We start from the raw sequence: 16,298 nt of genomic DNA, 5'->3' as shown, positions 1-16,298 counted from the left end.
TAGTAGTAAAAAAAATACTTATTATTAATATGTTAAATATTAATAATAGTTAATATTAATTTTACTAGGCATTGTTGAGACTCTACTACATTCTAGATATATAGATATTTTAAATCAGAATCTTACAGTAAACGATCAAATGTCTTTTTAATCTATTATATGAAGAAAATTGAGAAATAGATATGTACAATTCCTTTTACAAAGTCACAATTAGTTGATGAAAGAATTATAACTTAAACTCTAGTCTTCTGAATGAACATAAAGTATTTAAACTGATTATGATTATATCACATTACTCATGAATTTAGCAGTGTGCTATGTACCAGCTATGGAATATAATTATGAGAGATTGTGATAAGTATTTTTGAGAAGCTCCTAAGATGAGATAACTGGAAGAGTTGAATAATAAAACAAGCAAAAAGCTATCAATGAAAAAAGAGATATGACATGTTGATGAATGGGATTACTTAATATATTATAAAGTTGCCAATTCTCTCTCAAATAAATTTATAAATATTTGGAAATCTAATGAAATTTCAACTGCGTTTTGGGGAAAATTTAGGTAGGGAAAGAGGCTTGTGGAAGCTCAAGACAATAACGAATTTTTTTTAGCAAATATAGAAGGTTTGCTCTATCAGGTTTAAAATATTCTTCAAAGGTGTTGTAACTGAGTGAAATGCTCAGTCTCTAACTCCATCTTGTTCAAGTCTTCATTGGCCCATGGCCTTCAAGCTAATAGCTCCTGCTTTAGACATGCTAATTGTTAGAGGGATTCTGCTTGGGACTTGTAAAAACAGCCCTTCCCATTTTCTCTTCCCTTGATAAAAAAGAAGCCTGAACTCTGTACTTTCTTAAAATGGTTTTGAGGATTAGGTCTCCTATCTTTCTGGTTGATACCTTCTCAATCAATAAACTTTTCCATACTTCAAACTCTGACATTTTGAGTTTTAGCTTTTTGAAGTGTCAGCACACGGACTTTGGACCATTAACATATATACATATACACACATACACCTATACATATCATGCATATACAAAGAAACACTATTTTGCAAGTTTCAAACCTATCTAAATAGATTACAGAGAATATAAATGCATGTGGTATCATACCCGCATATATGATCAATGTCAGTTGGCTGAGAAGGTCCATAAGCACACCTAGTGCTTAGATATTCATTTGTAAATACCATCCTCAAATAAAAGGAACCAAGACTCTTTAATTATATCCTAGAACAACAACAACAAAAAAAGAATATTAATGAGAAAGCTGGTAAAATCAGAACAAAGTCTGTAGTTACTGAACAGTATCGTTCCAATGTTTTACTTAATTTTGATAATTGTCATAGTTATTTAAGATTATTCACAATAGGAAACAGTGAAAGGTACATAGGAACTTTCTGAAGTTTTTTGCAACTTTGCTGTAAGTTTTAAAATATTCCGAAATAAAAGTTTTAAAATTTACAGATAGTAGTTTTCTATTAGAGGTACGTAAGGAAATTGTGACTGGATTTGAAAGGGAAATGTAAATTAGAGACGCCTTGATAATGGTGTGACAGCAGTAGTTTGCTGTAGAGTGAGAATATGATTAATCCAGCCTTGTTGCAGCTCAAACCCATTACAACAAAATGCTCAAGCCTAGTGCAGGGCTTATAAATTTAAATGCCTACTGGATCTAAGCAAGTATGAAAAACATATATGATGAATTAGTTGTGGCCAAAACATTGTGTGAGTGCTGGCTCTTTCTAACGGGCAATTAAAAAGCTAACATTTGTCGAGTACTTATTCTGAACTAAACACTCTTTGAAGTACTGTATGCTTAGTAGGTAATTGGTCTGTGGGTTAGATACTACAATTAAATCCATTTTACAGAGAAGAAGTAGAGATATAAAGGGTACAAATAACTTGCTCAAGATTACAATATACGTGGGCAAATTTGAACCCAGGCAAATCAATCCCAAGACATATACTCTTATCGGGCTCTGCCAGTCTTGTCTGAGCCTCTATTAGCTCTAATAAAAGAAAAATCAAACTTGTGTGCCCATGTTTTAAATTGTCTTTAAAAAACTTAGACATTCATATTTTATGTTAAAAATAGTGATTAAAAGACATTGGAAAATAACATGCATTTAATTTCAAAATATTCTAACAGCAGATAATAAGCAAACAAACAAACAAGCAGCAAACAGTAGATACTTAGAAGTATCACAGACAACTAGCAAACTAAACCACAAATTGAACTCAGGCTATATCTTCATGATTTTAAAACTCCTAGAGCATTTCACAAAAAATTGAGCAATATTTTTAATGATCACAGAGCAATACATATAGTAAAACACCAAATGCTATAAATGAAATAGAATTCTCTAACTGAGCAACAGCTAGAGATGTCACAGATATTTGCCATACTTTAGGATTTTCACCTTCTAAAACAGCAAAGCAGAAACAACAGAGGGGAAAAATAACCTGAACCTCACTATTCGCTCTTCATGAAGTAGATTCAAGTCTCCACAGTAAATTAAACCCCCTGAATCATTAACTTATGCCCGTCCCCCATATCTATTACCTACTCATTTACTCACTTAACTAATGTTGAGTGTCTCCAATATGGAAGGCATTGTGGATATTAATACAGATATAAATATATTTTAAAAAAACACACCTTTTTTTCTCATTCGGAAATACAAATCAATGCGATAGAAGAAAGTAGCATAAACATGTTTTACCAAGTATCCAGCAGGTACCAATCACTTTCTTATTCACTATGACATAGTGAAAAGGAGACTGAAATCATTTCGAAAAAAAAGTTTTCGCCACTTACTGCCTGTGTGATAGCCACATTTTAAATCCCTCCTCATGAGCATAACTCTGTTACCCTATAAACAGAGGATTGTGATCCAAATGTACAAAAATTTGTAAAGTACTGGAGGCATCCTAAGTTGAAGGCATGAAATGAAACTCTTGGCATATGCAGGAACATCAGTGGATGCCAGTTACTTTTTTCTGGAATGAGATTGCTTGAGCTCTGATCTGGATTTTCCGGGTACATATTATGTATCAGGCATTCACGATTCATCAGATGAATGGGAATGGCAAATATACCTACTTTAGAGACTTGTCATTTTTGATTTAGATAACTCATTTAAAGCACTTAGTATAATACCTGGATCATCGTGTGCCCCGATCAAAATTTAACTAATACTCTATTTTGGGGTCAATATTTCTGATGCCAGACTTAATTGAATTCATCCAAAAAAATATGAGCTATGTCAGGTTCTGTTATCCACATTTTGGTGATGAACGTAAATGATCTGAAATACAAATCAATTCGCATTATGAAAATTATTAGATCTATGGTCTATGCCTGGAGCAATAAATTTTCAAGAACTGCCCATGAATCCAATGCTTAAGTTAGCTGTGTGGCATTCTGCTTTATTTCAATGGCCCAAAGACCTCAACTGAGATGTTTCTTGCCCCTTGAGTATCTGCATATTCTTCCTAATATCCCTTCACTTCTCTCTACACTGTGGCATTCTCTTATCACCTTAACATCAGAGCAAAGAGAAGCTGTATCTGAAGTGATAAATTTTTACTACAGAAAACTCTAATCTGTCCTGTGTCACCGCACACATCCCATCATCTTATATTGGAATCAGGCTTTGACTTTTAGAAACTCCTCCCTATGTTGATGCATTTCTGGATTTACCTTGAGCACAATCTCCTTGCAGCCAGGGATCCATGACCAGATAATGGGATCATTCGCGCTGCCTGATTTATGCAGCAACTCTTGAACAGTGTCATGGAGAGGCTCTTTTATTCATTCTGCCAAGAACCACTCAGATAGAAATGGCTCAAGCCATTTGAAGGAACAAGCGTTGGAAAACTATCATTTAAGATAAAGAAAAAATACTTTTTTCTCTAGTCCTTATTCAAGTCTCCTCATAAATATATCTAATTGAAAATTTCAAAAGTGTTTTCAACTTTATGGGTCAACTCCTTTCCCTTGAATTTACTGTTCTTAAAATAACAGTGAGTGTTTTGTATTACTGAGAAGCAATGTAATGTTTTGTAAAAGAACAAGATTCAGAGTTAGGCAAACCTAGTCTTGCATCAAAATTCTATCACTATTCATAACTGAAGTTCCTTAAAAAATTATTTATTCTATCATACACACACACACACATACATATACTTATATGTGTGTGTATGTTTGTGTGTGTGTGTATTTTATGAGGTTACTGGGAATTTTAAATGGGACCATGTTTGAAAATGTGTTGCCAGGCACTTAGAACACATTCCACAAGTGGTGGTTGAAGTCTTTCTGGGAAACTTGTAAATGAGCCAATTAGCTCTCAATCTCTCTGCTACTGTGGAACAGAGAAATGATTTACTCCGGGAATCTACATATAAACATAGTCATCCTCCCATGTCCCATCACCTACTCCACTACACACATTGATCTCATGCTAGAATGGTTATAAAATACAACATGGATTAAATATATTCATAATAAATGGCATAAATAAGGAAGATCAATAGAACAACAGCTTCGGATTCTAAAAGCTGAGGTTTGACTCTAGTTGCTTACAATTATTTTTGTAAATTTTAGATTCAATTTGGTAATATTTTGTTGAGGATTTTTGTATCTATGTTCATGAGAGATTTTGATCTGAAGTTTTTTGTTTTTTTTTTTCTTTTGTATAATGTCTTTTCCTGGTTTGGTATTAGCCAAACTATAGAATGAGTTAGGAAGTGTTACTTCTATTTCTGGAAGAGTTTGCAGAGAACTGTCATCATCATATTTGAATATGTGGTAGAATTCACCTATGATACTATCTGGATGTAATAATTTTCCTTTTAGAAGGTTATTAATTATTGAATAATTTTAATGGATATAGGTATTTGCAAATTATCTATTTCACTTTATGTGAATTTTGAGACTTTGTGTCTCTCAAGAATTTTGTCTAATAAATTTGTAGACAAAGAGTTTATAAATTTATTATATTCTCTTATTAACTTTCTAATTTCCATGGGATCAGTAATGATGATCCTTCTTTAAATTCTGATATTGATCACTGTTTCTCCTGTCTTTTTTCTTGATTAGCCTGGCTAAAGGTTTATGAATTTCCTTGACATTTTAAAATAATTATTGATTGTCTTTTTAGTTTTCTTGTTTAAAATTGATTTCTGTTCAAGTTTGTATTTTTTTCTTGTTTTGTACTTGAATATTCTCCCTCTAGTTTCATTAGGTAGAAACATAGATTACTATTATTTTAGATTTTAAAAAATCTGATTATGTATATAATGTTATAAATTTCCCTCTAGCGTTATTTTCTCTGTATCTCAAATTTTGATAACTTGTAGTATTATCTAATTCAAAATATTTTCATATTTTTAATGGGACTCCTTTTTTAATCCATGTATTATTTATAAGTATTATTGTATATTATTATTACATAGTATTATAAGTATGTTAATGTAAAAATACTTTGATAGTTTCCATTTATTTTTCTATTATTGATTTCTAGTTTAATTCAATTGCAGTCTGGGAAGACACTTTGTGTGATTTCTATTATTTTTAATTGTATGGCCCAGAACATGGTTCCTCCTGGTGAACTTTTCACATGAACTTGACATTTTTGTTTTGCTGTTGTTTGATGGATTATTCTACAAATGCCAATTAGATGAGGTTGAATGGCAATACTTTTCAAGTCAAATCTATCCGTGTTGATTTTCTGCCTGCTTGATCTGAGATAATCTTTATTTCTTTGTAACTTTTGAAGGACAATTTTTATCGATATAGAATTCTAGGTTACTGTTTTTTGTTTGTTTGTTTGTTTTCTGTCAATACTGCCAATAGTTCACTCAACTTTCTTCTTGCTTGCATGGTTTTTAATGAGAAGCCCATTGTAATTCTTATCTTTGTTCCTCTATATGTAGGGGTGTCTTCCTGACCCTGTTTCAGCTTCATTCAGGATTTTCTACTTGTCTTTGTATTTCTGCAGTTTGAACAGGACATACCCAATTGTAGGATTTTGGTGGGGTGTTTTGTTTGTTTTTGTTTTTGTTCTATTTTGTTTTTTTGCTACTTATTCTGATTTGCGACCTCTGGGCTTCCTAAATATCTAGTTTGGTGACAGTGATTAATATTTGAAAAGCTCTCAGTATTATTATTTCTTTTCTCTGTTCTCCCTTTGTTCTTCTTCTGATATTCTAATTATGCGTTTGTTACATATTTTGGATGAGTAACACATTCTTACTCTTTCATATGAGAAACATACCTCTTTTCTTCTTCTCCCAGGACTGCATTAATGATGCTGAGTATGGGATTCCCTTGGTGTCCAAATAAACACAACTCAGAAGTACAAGGGAGTTAGTGCCACATGAAGTTAACTTTTCACAAATAAGAGATGAAGCCAGCTCAAATATTCTCTTATCTTAACTTGGAAGAACTGTTCTAAAATGCAGTACTTAAATGCGGCCTTTCAGAAGGTCTTCCCTTGATATCTTGGTTCTCCCTCCTGCTCTGATTTATTATTCTTCTCTGAATTTATTTCTACTTCCCTGAATTGTAATACCTTCTCCTACAGCTCCAATTTCTGGTTACTAAAGCTAAAATATGAGTTATTATAATTATGCTTATAAAACTAACAATTAGTTACTAGGTACCAGGGATTGTTCTAAGTGCTTTGTATATACATATCTACATATATACTTATTTTATCCCCCCACCAACCCTATGGGATTTTATTTATTATCGCCATTTCACAAATTAAAAAAAAAACCTGAATCTCAAGAGGCTATGTAATATGTTTGGGCCCATGTTTCTCATGTGTAGGTATCAAGAGAAGAATCCATGCTCTCAAGTATGACATCATGCTTGCTTAGGTCAGGAGAACTATTTGGCTCTATTAAAGAATGATAAGAGAGACAAAAACCAAAAGAGAAACTGAAAGGAAGAACTAGGTTTACTGCTAGAATGGGTGGATGGGCAGCCTAGAAATTCTCCAGATATTAGATTCCAGAAATGATTAGCAAACTATTATTTTACATGAGGGCAATGCCTTGGCATGACTAACAAAATGCGTGCACCATCATAGTTTTAGGCATCGTCAAAGTCACGAATGTGAGGACCTTAAACCGCATTTAGCCCACTCTCATTTAATATGCAGGAAAACTGAGATACAAATAGCGAAAGTCTTGGCCCAGTTCAATCTTTGTGGTATAAAATGATGACTTAGATCAACTTGTTATAATTAATGCATCTGATTTCTTTTGAATTGATCACAAAATGTGAGACTGCATGATTTTCTACATTTCCCATGAGTTCACATAATTTAAGGACTCTAAAAGATCATTTGATTCTTAAATAAATATTACTGAATGCTAGCTGTCCACATTGATAGAAAAATAAAAGATTTTAAACTTGATTCCCAGGGAGTCTTAATGCTTAATAAATTCAAGGAAAATAAGAGAAGCAAAGGACTATGTCTATTATGAATTACACAGTTTTTATTATTAGCTAAATTTCCTTTTTTCCATAATCATGAAAGAAAGTGATTACAGAAAGAGTGGGACTCAATGTCTAACATTTAAAGTAATATATTTTCTTTATTTAATTTATAATCAGCATTTATTAACTACCTGATATAAATTGAATAATGGGCAAATTCTTGAGAAATACGGGCTGCAAAATAAATCCCTTCCATCTTAGAAGATTTCATAGTGGGACACACACAGAAACACATACACACAACATTTATTATGGCTAATTGTAATAAGTTCCGAAACAGATTACTAAGTGATTCAGAAACACTGATGAAGGAGCACACAATAACCTGGGATACATGTGAGAGATATTTTGAGAGAAAATAGCAGAGAGTTGAAGAATACATGCAAAGTCAGGGATTTTTTTTTTGTTATGTTGGTTAATTTTTAGACATTTTAATGGAGCTAGGGAAGAAATAAAGGCAACGTACTTCATTGGCATAGTCAAAAATAAAGAGAAATAGTCTTATTGATAATATTTTTATCACGAACTTTTTTGTTATATATGCAAATGTGTCAAGGCCCTTGAATGCATCACTTCTATTTTTGATGGGGTCTGTTAGTGATCTTTATTTTTTAATAGTGATATTTATCTTTCCTTTACATAGCCTCCTATTAAGATAATATTTACACTACTGTATTACCTGCAGGTGTTTAATAAGTATTTATTAAAACAATAAATCAATGCATCGACATTAATCTAATGAAACTGGGGTTCTATATTATTCAGAACTCTTTTGATTACAAGGGACAAAACTCAAAAACTAGCTCAGAATAAGAAGAATTTATTACAAATTGAATCAGATTACCGGGAAGTCCAGTGACAGATTTGAGTACGTCCAAATAGATTTGTAGCTGCACCTCTGAAATCCCCTCTTCTCTCTCTCCTCTCCTCCCCTTTCCTCTTTCTTCTCCTCTCTTTCTCTCTCAGCTCTTCTTTCTTTTTATTGGCTGTTTTTTGTTGAGTAAACTCCTAGGGCAAGGAAGAGAGGCTATAAAACCTTGATGCCAAACTGATCCTTAGAGCTAGAGATTCTTCAGTGTGAACACAATATAATCTTTTCTGTTAAATCCATCTTCTGATTCTCTGGAAACGGAGTTTAGGCCAGAACCATCAGGTGGTATGTGGGCAAGGCGCAATGCTACAGTCTTAGAACATAGAAAGGGGAGAAGCAGTCCCTTAATGGAAAGAAGAATGCTGGTTGGATCATCTTTAATCATTTATTTATTTATTTTATTTTATTTTTTACAAGATTCACTACCTAAGTGATAATAGTGAGGTTTCATTATGTGAGTCTTTGTCATCACAGGAAAAGTAATTACCCATCTTACTAACATGGGACAAGAAAAACTACTGATTCCTGGGAAACAGCTCATTAATGATCATCTGCACCCTTGTCACCTAAAGCTGGGCTCCTCCAGATTACAGCAAACACCCTCGGGCTTATTTTTATTTTTGCTTTAGCCCCTCAAACTCTTTGTAGACAGAGGCCCTAATTCTTTCCTAGTGATCTCTGGTTGTGGAACATTAAACATCAGAAGTTTGAATTGCTCAGGTGTAATAAGTCCTCTAAAGTGGATCTGTGAATTTTATGCAATCCCAGACAACACAAATATGGTCAGGATTTCTGCATAATCTTGTGGTCCAAGTGAGTGGGAGTATGCAGCTGTAAACACCTCCGGAATATGTACATTCGTGTGCATTGGTCATTAATTTAGCCAGGCAAACTGTCAGTCAGACAACCAGCCAGCCAGCCTCTGAGTCAGTGCATCAGGCAGCCCCATGCAACTGGTCGTCCCTTTAATCAGACACTTAGCTCGTCAGTTGGCCATCCATGCCGCTGGTCACCCAGTCAGCTAGCAAGTTAACTGGCCAGTCTGCCAGGCAGCTAGTCACCCAGCCAGGAATCCTCTGAGCCAGAGTGATTGAGCAAGTCATCGAGTTTCTCCCTTCAGCTTGGCAACAAGGCAGTCAAGCCTTTTGCTGATCAGTCAGCTATTCTGTCAGCCAATTGGTCCTTAAATTTAGTAATAGAGGGGGCTCGCTCATTTTATTTGTTTTGTTCTTTCTTTGTTTTGTTCTAAGGGTTGCTATGGTTTACTGCTTACTATCTCAGTATTTTTAATCATCATGAGCAAACTGAATTATTCTATTGTAGATTTTCCAACTAGACAATATTTAAGACAGCAAAATGTTGTGATTTTTGATAATCAGAAGAGACGCTATGCTGCAAAATGTTAGTAGAGTCAGCAGGTTTGCAGAAGCCATCTCAACATTCCTAGGTGAATACTCACTTTAGGAAGATATATTTACTGAGAAAATAAATGGGTAATTATTACAGAATTATCATGCTTTTAATTCAGCAATTAACAACATGCCTCTCAGGTATTCCATTTATGTAGTATTTCTTAAATAACTTTAATATTTTAACAATAAAACAAAGATTTACCTTTCAGGTATTATAAAGTTAAGAATTTGAGGTAATGCAGATATATCTCCTGGGTTATTTCAAATGAATTGGATTACTTCTAATGAAAAAGAAAAGTAGATTTGGTGTTTGTTTATTCTTTTATTCATTCATTCTAAAAACATTTGTGTACTATATAATGATTAATGTTTAAAAACTCAAAGTTTAAAAGCAAAAAATAAATAAAAAACAATCCCTGCTCTGAAGAAATTCAGGGACTTTGACACTGATAAAAACAAACGTTTAACTCAATAAAGGTTCTAATCCTTACAGAAGTACACATTTTTATGTGATCACTGAGGGGTGTTTCTAGACAAGAGGATGATACTGAGCTGAGTTTTGAGGAGTAAAGAGTCATTTGCCTGTCCGTTTGGAGTGGAGGCAGAAATAATAAGCCCTCTAGGAAACATGCAGGGTCTTTTCAGAGAAGTACCCAGCCTCCTGTTTTCATGGATAAATTTACATGAGTGTGAAGAGTTATCACTCAAGAAGTGAGGCTGCAGAAGCCAGTGAGGTCATATTATTCACATCATGTTCTTGCATGAACTTCATCCTGAAAGTCGAAGAGGAGCCCTGGAGGGACTGACAGAGCAGGGATTCTGTGCCCTTCTGCACACTGACAACTTCTACATGGCTGCTCTTATGTTCTCAGACAGTGTTCTTCAGACTTTTTTGTCCATGCATTTCCAAGTGAATTTTAAAAACCTCAACCTCTTTCAAATACTTAAATTGACATATAACATTTAAGTGTAGACAGATGTAAATGCTGTGTTTCCTGGCACATTTTAAATGCTGGCATTTTTAAAACAAGACATGTAGATTATTCTTATAAATATATCCAATGAAATGGAAATCTATAGCAAGTTGATAACTGGTCTTTTGGTTTCTTGGATCCATTTCCAGTAAGGGGGCAGGGTGCCCACGCCACAAACAAGCAATTCTTGAATGCCAGCTAGATGTCCTACAAGTCAATTCAATTCTTATACTATTCTTACACAGAGACCATTAAGGAGATAGGATCAGAACCCACTGGTGAACAGCTCAGTCCCACGAGACTGTCCCTCACGTTTAGATGCCAGTTGCAAGCCCAAGTTGTCACCTGTGCTTCTGACCAACTATCTACAGATCAGAGGTTCCAATGCTCCCTGCCTTGGATTCGAGTAATTTACTTGAATGGCTCACAGAACTCAGAGAATTATTTTACTTGCCAGATCATCAGTTAATTATAAAAGGATATAATTCAGGAAGAGCCAGAGGGAAGAGCCAGAGGGAAGAGATGTATAGGGTGAAGTGTGGGGAAAGGGCACGGAGCTTCCATGTCCTCTCTGAGTGCACCTCTCACTCTGAACCTCCACCAACCAGGAGCTCTCTGAATCCATCTTTTTGGGTTTTATGAAGGCTTCCATTACATAGGTATGATTGATTAAATCATTGGCCATTGGCAAGTAAGTCAACCTTCAGCCCCTTTCCCCTCCCTAGAGGTCAGAGATTGGACTGAAAGTTCCAATCCTCCAATCACAGGGTTGGTTCCCCTGGCAACCAGTCCCCTACCTCAAGTGAGGTTCAAAAGTCACCTTATTAACATAACAAAAGAAACTTTGTATTGCTCTCATACTTAAGAAATTCCAAAGGGATTTAAGAGTTCCTGCCAAAAATGGGAACTGAGACTAAGTATTTACTTCTTATTATAAATCACAATATCTTATACCATTATCACTCTTTTTATAAATTCACAGGAAAGCTTTCCTATAATAGACATTTTATATCAGTTTTTTAGTCGAACTCTCATTTACTTTCACTATCTTCACAAGTTTATTTTAATGTAATTATACTTGAAAGTTTTCTTTTTACCACATGATATAATTTTAGGATAAAATCAAATTGAAAAATATTTATAAATTAGGCATATAAAATATATATTATAACATCTTATATCCAAGAGGCTTTAAATATTTAAAATTAATTGGATTAATATTAAATTGTAATTAACATTAGTATAATTATTTATAGATTAATTATTTACAGATTTATTAATTGCATAAAATATTTTTTTCTAAATTGGATTCTTAATACTGTGAAAGGGACTTTTTATGAATAAGATAATGTATTCACAGAAGAATACTTTTTATTGGTAGAATGGGACAGAGACCAACACCAATTATTTTTTTTTAACACCGATTAATGCCGAGTATCACGTACACAGATAAATAGAAGGGAATAAAAAGAATAAAAAAAAAAAGTTTGCCATGTAAATTCACTCAATGATCTAAGCCCCTTCCAAGTTGCAATTCTAAAATTTTATAATTCTTTGTCATCAAAACGTTTCTAATGATCTGCAGTAGACGCTTCCATTATGTACACCTATAATTTTGCTGAATAAAAAGAGGGTACTGAAAACCGTCTGGCTTGCAAACAAATTTGTTTTCTATTCAATGGAGTCATTACTTTCCTTAATGTACAGGAAGTGAATCAAAAAAGTTTCACTAAGCCTTAACACATTGTTATTACCTTGTCTTGTTTTTCATCCACTTAGAAGCACCTCATTTATCCATATATAACCTGAAAGAGTTAAGACATATAATATCATTAACTTGTAGCATCTTTGCCAATATTACATGAATATCAATATAAGTATATAATTTTGTATTGAAGTATAACTTACACGCAGTGAGGTGCATTAACATTTAGTTTATGGCTCAGTGGATTTACATTATCTAGATAAAGTCATATCTAGTGCACTCTCTAGATAAAGTCAATACCCTTGTCTTCTGACCTTCTTTACTATTCTCTAAAAATAACACTGAAGTGTAATGGAAGAAGGTCTTTTCAGTAAATGGTACTGGGTCAGTTGGACAATCATATGAGAAATGAAAAGTATTATCTTGGCCCTTGCCACTGTTAGAGGAGGTCATCAGGAAAACATGACCTTCTGTTGACCTGAGACCTGGACCCAGGCAATGGGAGACTCCTTAGCCCCTCCCCTGTGCTTAGAATGTGAATTGTGCCTATTGTTCTCATAACCTGAGCCCATTCAAAAATGAAGCCTTGAGAGGGTAAAGTGTTGTTGAGATCATCTGGACTAAAAATGTGACTGAACTTCATTAAGGCCGCAATAAAAACTTTTAATATTCTGGCAGGTGAACATGGAGGTCATTGACTCATCTGTGGTTGCCCAAGTCAAGCCTCACATGTAAGTACTCTGGCTTGTTATAAACAAATATTAATTCCAGATATATTGTAGAACTAAATAGAAAAGGGAGAATAATGAGGAAACATAAGAGAACATCATTATTTCTGTGAACACAAAGACTTTCTAAATGGGACAGCAAAAGGGCTAAGCATTAAAGAAACCAAACATGTCTATTAGATTACATTAAACTTGAGAACTTCAGTTTTTTCAAAAGATCCATTAAGAGAGTTAACAAACAACCCAATAGAACGAGGGACAATATTTATAGTACCTATCTTATATTCTGAATATATTAAAGAACTCTTAGCAATCACTAAGGAAAAGACAGATGACCTCCATAGAAAAATAGGCATATTACTTGAAGGCATTACACACCAGTGGAGATTCAAAGGGCTAATAAGCCCAGTTAAGTGATCAACCTTATTAGTCATCAGAGAAATGCATAGGGAAACCAAAATTTCCTAGTACCTCTCACCTACCAAAAATGCTAGAAGGACCTAGGCAGACAGTTACCAAATGTTGGTGATAACAGGGTGTGGGGGCATTAGGAATTTCGATATTTCTTTGTAAAACAATTAGGTAGTTCCTTATAAAGTTAAGCATATTTTATGATCCTGAAATTCAATGCTTAGTTATATATTCAACAGCATTCCGGTATCATTTTTAGAAAAGACTTTCCTTTCACTTTGTGTTATGTTGGTGGCCTGGTTGCAAATTAAGGAACCCGGTTTGTATTTTCCCAAGCGAGTACCTTACATTTTTGCCAAGGTGGAGACGGGAGGAGCTTGCAGGCCTGTGTGAGGAGTGCTGAGTGCCGCTGAAGGAGTTAGCTCCGGCAGAGCACAGGCGGCTCAGGGCGGCTGCAGACAGGCCCGGAACCAAGTTACTCAGGGGCGCGGAGGGAACCCAAGGAGGGAAAAGCAGGCTGGAGCGCAGTGCTGGTCTCACTTCCGCCGGCCATACTTTCTGGGTTACTGCACCTTTAGAGAAGGCCTTAAAATCAGGTACAGTCATGCGCCACATAACGACTTTTTAGGCAAAGACAGACCGCTCATACAAAAGTGGTCCCATAAGATTAAAACAGAGCCGAAAAATTCCTACCGCCTAGTGACAGGTGTCCGTGGCGATGCTGGCGTACAGGGTTTATAAAGTCTACAGTAGTGCACAGTAATATCCTCGGCCTTCACCTTCACTCACCGCTCACTCACTGACGCAAAGCAACTTCTAGTCCTGTAAGCGCCATTCATGGTAAGTGCTCTTTACAGATGTTCCATTTTTTATCTTTTATACCATTTTTTTACTGTACTTTTTCTGTGTTTAAATACATAAATTCTTACCATTGTGTTATGATTGCCTATAGTATTCAGTGTAGTAATGTGCCGTACAAGTTTGTAGCCTAGAACAGCAGTCCCCAACCTTATTGGCACCAGGAACCGGTGCTTCTATGAGAATCTAATGCCCAATGATCTGAGGTGGAGCTGAGGCGGTGATGGTAGCAACTGAGGAGCAGCTGCAAATACAGATGAAGCTTCTCTCGCTCACCTGCCGCTCACCTCCTACTGTGCGGATTGATTCCTAACAGGCCACAGACCAGTGCTGGCCCATGACCTGGGGGTTTGTGTAGGTGCACTGTGGGATGGCTGCACAATGACAAAATTGCATAAAGATGCATTTCTCGAGCCCTCTGATGTGGGACCGCACTTGTCCTCCCTGGCTTGCCATCTCCGCAGCCATGGCAGCCACCGCATACCGCACGTGGGGCCAAGGCCCTGCGTGCCTTCTCCACTACCGTGTCTCCAGCCACCCTTGTCCAGAGATCAAGCCTGCATACAACAGAAGGGACAGCCAAATCTGAAAAGCTACCAAGAAGAAAGGCACCACTTCCTAAGACAGAAAATGGCTGTTGACCAGGACTGGTCCATTTACCCTGTTGAAGTACCATTGAAAACTTCTGCAGTACCTCTTCCTTTTCAAATGGGTTATCCAGTAAAGAGGGGTGCCCATGGCAAAGGAGGGAAATCTAGAACTTTTAAAGATTCCCAGTTTTCTGCATTTGACTTCTGTAGCAATTTAAAAAGCACTGTGAGGCTCTTAGAGATTTCTGTGTTGAGGGCCAGCTGCACCTAGACAGTGATGGGAAATGCGAGAAGCATTGTCTAATTGAAATCAACAGAGACAATTATGTTTCATCAAGACCATCTACTCAAAACCCTAAAGCATGAATAGCAACCTTAAAGGTTAAACTTTTGAATTTAGATGATCATGCAAAGAAGAAACTTATTAAACTTGTAGGAGAGCAATACTGCAAGACACAGATGTGCTTACCGACAAGGCAGATAGATGCCCTTTAAAGAGACAGAATTATGATTATGCAATGTGTCTGCAAACAGTTTTATACCACGACTTGGAAAACTGAAGAATGGGAGAAAAATAAGACCGAAGCAGACATGGAAGAGTATCTATGGGAAAATAGCTCCTCAGAAAAAAGTATCCTGAAAACTCTTCTCCAAATTAAAGCCACAGAGAAAAATCTAGAGGTAAACAAAGAAGTGCTCCTTGCTACTATAGAGGTTGAAGATTGTAAAAAGTCTGTTGTTATTCTTAAGAAAGAGAGGGACAATGAAAATACCCTTTTTCACTACAAAGAATCAGTGAAGACTATTAAATCAGACATGAATTATGTAGAAAAATCTTCTTGCTTTATTAATTTTATGATCTATGTGTAATTGTTATCTAATTCAATATGAAGTTGCAAATGTTAAAAAAAAAAAAATGCATTTCCCAGAACGTATTCTTGTCTTTAAGTGATGTGTAACCGTACTGCAAGCCCTTGAATTTGTTCTTCAAGATTGTCTTGCCTCTTATTAGAGTGTTTGTATTTGTAAGTAAAATTAAAAATTATCTCGTCAACTTCTACAAACATACAAAAATCCTATTGATTGGAACTGAATGTACAGATACATTTTGGAAGAATTAAAAATCAATAATTAGGGTACATTGTTGGAATTAGGTACCTTATAAGATTTCTTGTATCTTTAAAGTAACACAGTTCTGGATGCTGTTTTCTACAACTTTGTTAATAATTCTGAATCATG

General features: G+C 35.2%; 1 pseudogene; it reads left to right on the top strand.

The window, feature by feature from the left end:
* The first annotated feature begins 14,329 nt into the window (after nucleotides 1-14,329).
* Nucleotides 14,330-15,929, top strand: LOC120622806 (28S ribosomal protein S35, mitochondrial-like; annotated as a pseudogene).
* The last annotated feature ends 369 nt before the right edge of the window (nucleotides 15,930-16,298 follow it).

The sequence above is a fragment of the Pteropus medius genome, unplaced genomic scaffold, assembly GCF_902729225.1.
Source record: "Pteropus medius unplaced genomic scaffold, Ma_sr-lr_union100, whole genome shotgun sequence".
NCBI lineage: Eukaryota > Metazoa > Chordata > Mammalia > Chiroptera > Pteropodidae > Pteropus > Pteropus medius.
This window is presented reverse-complemented; position numbering and strand designations above follow the sequence as displayed.